We start from the raw sequence: 8744 nt of genomic DNA, 5'->3' as shown, positions 1-8744 counted from the left end.
GCCTACAGTACATCTGCTCCTAAAAGTTATAAGTTGACTCAAAGTGAGTTTATTTGGCAGACTGTAACTAGTGCTAAAGGTTACACCTGCATTTAAAATTATATAAGAGGACACATGTCCTTGCAAATGCAAGTCATATTTAAGCACCTGAAGACGGCTTTCTAAAACTACAAGGTCTGAAGAAAATGTTGGTGGTAATGGCCTGTGTAAAACTTGCCACTGCGATGCTATGGTGTTCAAAGTCAAAAGAATCCACACACAAGGAAAGTTGCATAAACACGGCCTTTACATTAAGACCATATTTATAGAACTAGAACTAGATTTCTTTAGGCTGAGACCAATTAATAGTTAGCCAAGGCATAACGAGTCTTACTTTTTTTTTTTACAGTTTTTTTTGTACAATTTTTACAGTACACTCAAAAAAAAAGTATGCTACATGGCACTAAAAGTGTTTCTTGGTCGTAATCATATGGGGAACCACTTTGGTGCTATATAGCACCATATCTTAACATGTTCTGTATATGGTAGTGGTGCTATAATCTTATATCTGTTATTTAACAGTTGAGATAGCTCTTTAATGCTGATTTAACCAGCAGAAAAAATTACCTGGGTTTGCGCGGGTGGGGCATGTTGTAACACTGCGTTACATTGTGCCCCTATTAGAAATATGCTATTATATTCTATACATATATGAATTCTATTGAGAAACCATGAGAAAAATGTGAATAAAGACTGTGAGTCAATGTTCAGAAATGCTTAATTAGGGGCCAAGCACCGAAGGTGCGGAGGCACCTATTGTAATCGTTAGATTTCTTATTATTATTATTCCGCCATGGAAGTCTATGGCAGCCCATAGAACCGTTTGCGGGAAAATTATGAAATTTGGTACACTGATAGAGGTCATTAACAATAGTATCCACACCAATTTTGGAGTCTCTAAATCAATCTCTCTAGCGCCACCACCTGTCCAAAGTTTGACTAATGTTTTTGCTATTAACTTTTGAACCATAAGGGCTAGAAACACAATCTTTTTTTCTTTTAATTCCTTGGCTCAAGACAATTCGATCACACCCTATGACGTCATTTCCGTCATTACAATTTTCCCGCCATTTTGAATTAACCGAAACCCAACTTTTTCAAACTCCTCCTAGGCCGTTGGTCCAATTTACACGAAAATTTAACCAGATCATCTCCAGACAGTGTTGACAAAAAAACATGGAATTCAAGTTGATTCGTTAAATCGTTTTTGATTAACACGCAAACAAATTTTACGTAACGCTTGAAAAAACACAGTTAAGGCAATATCTCCGCAACGCTTTATTATATTCAAACCAAACTTGGTACAAGTCATCACAAGCATGACCTGAGGCAACATGCAGCGTTTCGGCGCAGCGCCACCTACTGGTCCAGAGATACGAAAAATTGCTATTTTTGCTTATAACTTCTGAACTGTTTGTCCAAAAATCATAAAAGTGGTCTCGTTAGATTCAGGACGGCATTCCGAGTCGTCTGATATCCAATTTTACAATATCGGCCATTTTGACTGTCGGCCATTTTGAATTATGTGCTAAAATGCTGTATTTTATGAACGCATGAACGGATTGTTACGAAACTCGGTATGGGTCATCAGCACGAGAACCGGAAGTAGCCTGGCAAGTTTCGAAAAAGCGCCACCTAGTGGATAATTTTTTTTTCCAAATGCTTATAACTCTGGGTGAAATTGACTTATTTTCATGGGAGTAACTTTTTTTGTCTCCTGAATCCTCACCGAGTCCAACAATACCAGACTTGCTAGGTTTCGGCATACGGTTTGTGCAGCGTTGTAATTTAGCGCTTTAAAAACATTAGCTGATATCTTCGAAACCGCTAGTCCGATCGAGACGAAACCAGCATCAGAAGTTCGGAAACATAGGTCGATAGCGAAACGCTAATACCCAAATGTCAAAATATTGATAGTAAGGGGGTGTAAAATCCAATCAAAGTCAGGTGTCAGTCATTTTTCATGTGTTTTTTCATATAAATGTCTATAACTCCAAAACGAAATGAGATATTTTCACCACAATTGACACAGACATGTATGGGCTCACTCCGAGGACACATAAAAGAAATGGTAGGATTATGCCACTTGGTGGCGCTATAATAGAACAAAACATGAAATTCCCATTGACTACAATGCAGTATTATGATATAAAATGCTATACTTTACAAATGAATTGTTGTATCATTACGAAACTTGGTATGTACCATCAGCACCATGCCTTTAAGGTCCTTAAAAGGTTTCAAAACAGCACCGCCATGTGGTCCATACTTATAATGAAAAGGCCTCTTGAGGCTATATCTCTGCAATGACATATTGACACTATATTGACACTCTGCTTTGATATATTGACACCAATCTTTGCAAGTGTCATTGTTCCCTTATTCTGACCACACCACATCAATTTTGTAACTGTGCCACCTATTGGTTGAAGGTGATAAATCATTAAATCATTATTATTGACTGTATTTATCATTTTACAGCTATTTTGCCTAAAATCACCTTAATAGGTCTTTAATTGCTCATTGCTGCAGTTGATCTGACATTGCCAGCCATTTTGGCATGTCTTGTCTTCTTCTTTGCGCTTGGCCCCGATAATGGCTGCTTGCAGCTATATTTATTAGTATTATTATTTGAACTATGCTGTGTGTTTTGAGGTGTTTGTTGCCAAACTCAAAAATGTGTTTATTTTTAATGATTAAAAAATGCCATTATTTTTATTCGAAAAAGTAAATAATTGTATTTTATTGACAAAATCTATCGTTATTTGCACTTAGTGTAAATAGCATCTATCACTATTTGCCTTTAGTGTAAATTATGCAATTATTTCTAAGAAAATATGCTATTTTCACTTAGTGTAAATAGAATCTAGTTGCTTTTAACACTTGGTGTAAATAGCATATCACTATTTGCTAGGGGTGTAACGATTCGTTTTAACAACGATTCGATTCATATCACGATTTGAGGTTGTCGATACGATTCAAGGACGATATTGGTTCATTTAGAACGATACGATCCGAAACGATTCAGTGACTTGAAATCGATTCAGTAACTTTTTAGCCAAAAATTGAGAGACTGAAATAAATATCTGGATACTGCTCAGTGCAGGTGGAGTTTCCTAGATTCCTGTTGTTTCTTGTAAGGGAATCAGGTATCAATTAATTATGGATATAAAAAAACAAGTAAACAACAATTAATGGCAAATGCATTCAAATTTTATTTGAATAAAGTGCAACCAACAGTTTAGGTTGAATTAACAGGAAGTTAACCTTTTCTGCTCTCATTTTCAATATTCAATACATTTTCAATAAAAGCACAGTAAGTGCAACCAACATTTCAACAGTAGGTTAACCTGCTACTTCTGCTTTTTTTCCAACATAAAAATATTACAATATTAATATAAAAAATAAAGTGCAACTAACTTCTCTTCGGGTTTAATTAATAATAGGTTTACCTGCTACTTTTGCTGTTGTTTTTTAACATTAAAATAATACAAATACAATATTAATATCAAAAATAAAGTGCAACCAATATTTCTTCAGGTTGAATAAACTGGCTGAACCTGCTACTACTCTCAGTTTAATAAACAAACAATATTTAACAAAAGATAAAAATGTAACCAACTACTCTTCAATGACTACAGATTTCTTTTTCAAAAATATCAACATGATCTGACCGCAGAACACTTCTCTGTGCGTTCACTATTTCGTCAGCAGTATTAAAAACTCGCTCTGCAGGCACACTGGTGTCAGGAATGCACAGGTAACAAGCAAGGGTTGAAAGTACAGGTAGCTCTTTCTCCTGGTGGCTTGATAATTACTCGCTCGTTGGCTTCTCCTCTGCCATCCGCCATGCTATGTTTTGTTTAGCGCTGCTGCTGGTGCGTTGCGATGATGTCACAGATAGGCAGACTGAATCGAGTAACGTTTAACGCCTTTATCATTAAAAGTGCTAAGAAAAAACATCCATATAAAGTCTGACGTGCAATCCAATGCGTTATTTCCTATTATCGATACAATCGATTGATTACCTTTTAAAACGATGTTAGATCGATATATGTCGTACGGAAGACCAACTTGCCGAGCACAGATCGATGTAGTTAGATCATAGGAAAATAAATCGATACATCGATGTAGTAGATGAATCGTTACACCCCTACTATTTGCACTTATTGTAAATAGCATCTATTGCAAATAGCCGCTGGCAAAAAGAAATACTCTGAACCCCAAGTGGATTTACACAAACTGAGAAAGACAAAAAGCGTGTGACGTTTCCGGACAACGTGCACTAGGTGGTTAGTCACTGGGCCAGCTAAACAATCTGAGCCCATTGCGTATTTCTGAGGGAGAGGCTTCATAGAACCAGGAACTCAACAGATCGTATTTATGAGAAGGGACATAAATGCTATTTTTTTTTTTTTTTTTTACGAAGCATGAACCCATGTTACAGTGCACCCCATAAACACAATCAAGCCTTCAAAAAAAGCTGATCAACCACCCCTTTAAGCAATGAGTTCCGTCATTGTGGGAAACACACCACTGGTTTGAACGATGCATGTGCGAGAAGCTACAGTTTTGGGAAACAGTCATGACTGGCTAGTTAATTTCTCCAATGATGCATCTTACTGGCACTTAAGCAGTTATGTTGTTTGTAAGGAAACGCACCCCAAAATTAGTTATGCCCAAAAGTTTAATGCGTCAAACCACTAACCGTACATTTGAGCAATAGTACAAAGCTGTAATTTAAAAAAATTCACCTTTAATTATATGTTAGTCGCAGTTTCTTTGTGATTAATTATAAATAATAATAATGCATTTTATTTATAATGCGTTTTTCTTAAACCCAAAGTGCAACAATAAAATAAAACAAAACCAACAAGGAAAACAATTAATTAAAAAAACAGCCCCAACGCTGGTGCACTTTTGATGGTAAGAGGAAGCACCTTCCATAGCTTGGGGGCTTTGTATGAAAAAGTTATTTCCCCCATGGCCTTGAGTTTACATGAAGGCTGATGAAGTAAGAGAGACTAAGAAGAACGGCGAGAACGTGATGGAGTATAAGGGCTAATGAGATCACAAAGATACACTGGTGCAGTCCCATGAAGTGCCTTGTATGTTAAAATAAGGATTTTAAAATAAATTCTTGCATTTACGAAAGCACCGGTATAATGTGTTCATGAGGAGAAGTACGAGTAAGAACACGAGCTGCAGAATTTTGAATAAACTGTAGCCTTTTAGCTAAGATTTAGCAGGAAGGCCAGAGAACGAGGCATTACAGCATTACGGCATTACGGCATTTAAGCCTGTCTGTGTCAGCAAAAGAGAGAAAAGGTCTAAAGTTGAGCAATGTTTCTCAGATGGTAAAAAGCAATTTTAGAGATGCGTTTTATGTGTGCCTCAAATGTTAACTGTGTATCAAAAATGACACCAAGATTCCGCACCTGTGAAGTCGGAATCACGGCGCTGGAATCATCAAACTGATCTGCTCGGCCTTACGAGTAGCTGCCACTGTACCAATCTGCATCAATTCCGTTTTGGAGTTTTTCAGCTTCAGAAAGTTATTTTGCCTCCAGATACTGATCTCTTCTAGACTACGCAAATTATGAAATGACTAGCAATTCTGAATGATGTAGTGATGCCTTAGCAAATACAAAGCTGCATGCTGTCTTCAGCACAATTACCAAGGCGTTATGAAGCAGATTTACTGTGTTTATTTAAGATGTTATAAATACAGAATATAAACTATAAATCTTTTATAGGAATGGGGGGCACTTGCGTCCAAAACAGAAGCAGATCCTGCTAAACTGTTTTGAGAGTTTTAAGGGTAAGTTGCTGTAGGCTACAACTCCAGATCATCCCCTTTTCCTCTTTTGGACTGTTAACCGCAGGCCTGCAGCATGCAGCCGCAGCACAGACCCCCTGCCTGACACCCCTCAAAAGAACAAAGGCCTGCTGCACTCTTGTATATGCTATGCCAAAAATTGAGCCCAGATGTCAAACAGTTTGTGAGAAGCCCAAAAACCTCTTTTATGGCCACATAAATTTATCACGACCCATGTGTTTGAAGTAATGGTATAAAGTATGTGTGTTATATTGCTGACATATGCCTGCACTTTGAAGTTGATCTGGGATGATCCTGATAAGTTTAAAAGCATATCTGATGACATCACTGACCTGATTTATGCACTGTATTTGGCAAGAGTCTGTGATTCTCCAAAGAATGAATGCACTGATCTGAACTGATTGGAGATTAGACTACTGTTTGGAGCTGGTTAGTGGTGTTTGCTAAGGCAGGCATCTTTACTACTATTGCTCTTAGGGTTAAGGATTTCAGCAGACTCCTAACTGAATTTGGGGGTGGACTCTTCTGACTTTAGACAGTAAGTATAAACCTAAAAATCACTCCATTGTGAAAAAGAAGTGCACTTAATTGTATTACTTTGTAAGTAAAACTACTTGTTTCTGAACACACTAAAGGGTAATTAAGTGTATGAAAGATTTTTAAAGTATAACACTTTTGTAACTCTTTTTAAAAGTATACTAAAGTGTGCTTTTTTCTACAACTGAGAACACCTGATTAGTAATATGCAAGAACATGTAAACAAGAAAATGTAAAAAAACAAAATAAATATAAAAGTTTAAATACTCATTGTTAAAGGATTCTGAATATATCTACACTCTAAAAAATGGACTAACCCAGCAATTGGGTTGTTTTAACCCAGCGGTTGGGTTAAATGTTTGCTTAAAACAACCCAATTGCTGGGTTAGTCCATTTTTAACCCAACTTGGGTTATTTTAACCCAGCATTTTTTAGAGTGTACATTTATATATTTTTTTGTTTGATTTTTTTGCCTGAAAACACCCCCAACAACAGATGCTGAGCTTATAGCTTAGATAAATAACATAAAATACAGGATGAAATCTTAGGTTAGACATGCCTCTTGGCAGTAAGTTTTGTAATTACAATATAAGTGTGGGCATAAATCTCATTAATGTGCTAAAATTTAAATGGAGCCTGTGGTTTATCAAGGGTGGTCTCGGCCCTGCAGGGGGACACTTTCATAATAAACGGCCTGTAATCTCTGCTACACGCTTCGAGTTCCTCATTCATTATTTTACCTGCCAACACATCAAAATGGCACAAAGATGGCGACAACATGCTTTTATCCAAAATCATACCAGGGCTTTGGAGGTTATTACTTTCATCTATCAAAGCTATGCCGCAGTGACTTGGTTAATGTTGCATACAGAACTTGTGTTGGGCTGTGATGAATTGAACGATCCAGAATGTTTGTTACATAACTTGACGTTTGTTCCTATGAATTAATATGTGAGATGATGTGTGTCTTTATAGTAATATACCCTCTGTAAATTATGCTTTATACATGTATACTGTGTTCATAAATATAGTGTCAGAACATGACTTAAAGAATTATTTCTATTATGCATTTCTGGTGCCTCTTTTTCTTTTTCTTTTTTACGAGCTTGATTTGATAAATACACTTTTATACCATACACTTTTAATTGGTAGTAACAGTTCTGAGTTGCAAGATGTCAGCTATCATTGATATGAAAAGAGCGTACGGAGTGATACAAGAGGCTTAAAAAAAACGGCGGTATGTTGCCATGGACAACAGTGAAATATCCAGTTTAGAGGTTATTATACAAAAAATGATGCTTAATGATACAAATATGCTTAATGATACAAATGACTAATCATAATCAGGTGTTCCTGAAATCCAACTGATTGGCTGATTAAGGGTACATTAACACAATATGCTTAACGGTATGATTACAACTTATGCTTAAATATAATATGCTTAAAACTGAGAAGTTTTTCATTTTAGTTTTCCGTGTACAGACAATACCTGTGTCAAAACGATTTCCAACAGCTAAAAAACATATTTTAAAAAGTTTGCGTTTTCAGGCACCCAAAACACTGTTGTCATGTAAATGAACGCCCAAAACGCATAAAATGTTTTCTGTTTTTATTTGAAAATGGTGTCGTGTAAACAGACCCTAAGATGCCTTTTTCTTTTCTTTTTTTCAAAAAAAACTGCACAACACTTCATAGGCATTTAGCTTGCATTATTCACATGACTAATATAACTGAATAGTTTTTATGAATGGCAATTTGTTTACATGAAGTATGCTTCCACTTTGTTTTGGAATGTGCACATAAAACTGAAAATATTTAATTGAATACAAGCATACACAATTTTAGTAAAAAGACAATTACATGTACATTGGGGAGAACAAGTATTTGATACACTGCCAATTTTGCAGGTTTTCCCACTTACAAAGCATGTAGAAGTCTGTCATTTTTATCATAGGTACTCTTCAACTGTGAGTGACGGAATCTATACAAATCCAGAAAATCATATTGTATGATTTTTAAGAAATTAATTTGCATTTTATTGCATGACATAAGTATTTGATACATCAGAAAAGCAGAACTTAATATTTGGTACAGAAACCTTTGCTTGCAATAACAGAGATCACGTTTCGTGTAGTTCTTGACCAGGTTTGCACACACTGCAGCAGGGATTTTGGCCCACTTCTCCATACAGACCTTCTTCTCCAGATCCTTCAGGTTTCGGGGCTGTCGCTGGGCAATACGGACTTTCAGCTTCCTCCAAAGATTTTCTATTGGGTTCAGGTATGGAGACTGGCTAGGCCACTCCAGGACCTTGAGATGCTTCTTACAG

This window comes from Gobio gobio (genome assembly GCF_949357685.1).
Source record: "Gobio gobio genome assembly, chromosome: 11".
Classification (NCBI taxonomy): Eukaryota; Metazoa; Chordata; class Actinopteri; order Cypriniformes; family Gobionidae; genus Gobio; species Gobio gobio.
Note: the sequence above shows the minus strand (reverse complement) of the source record.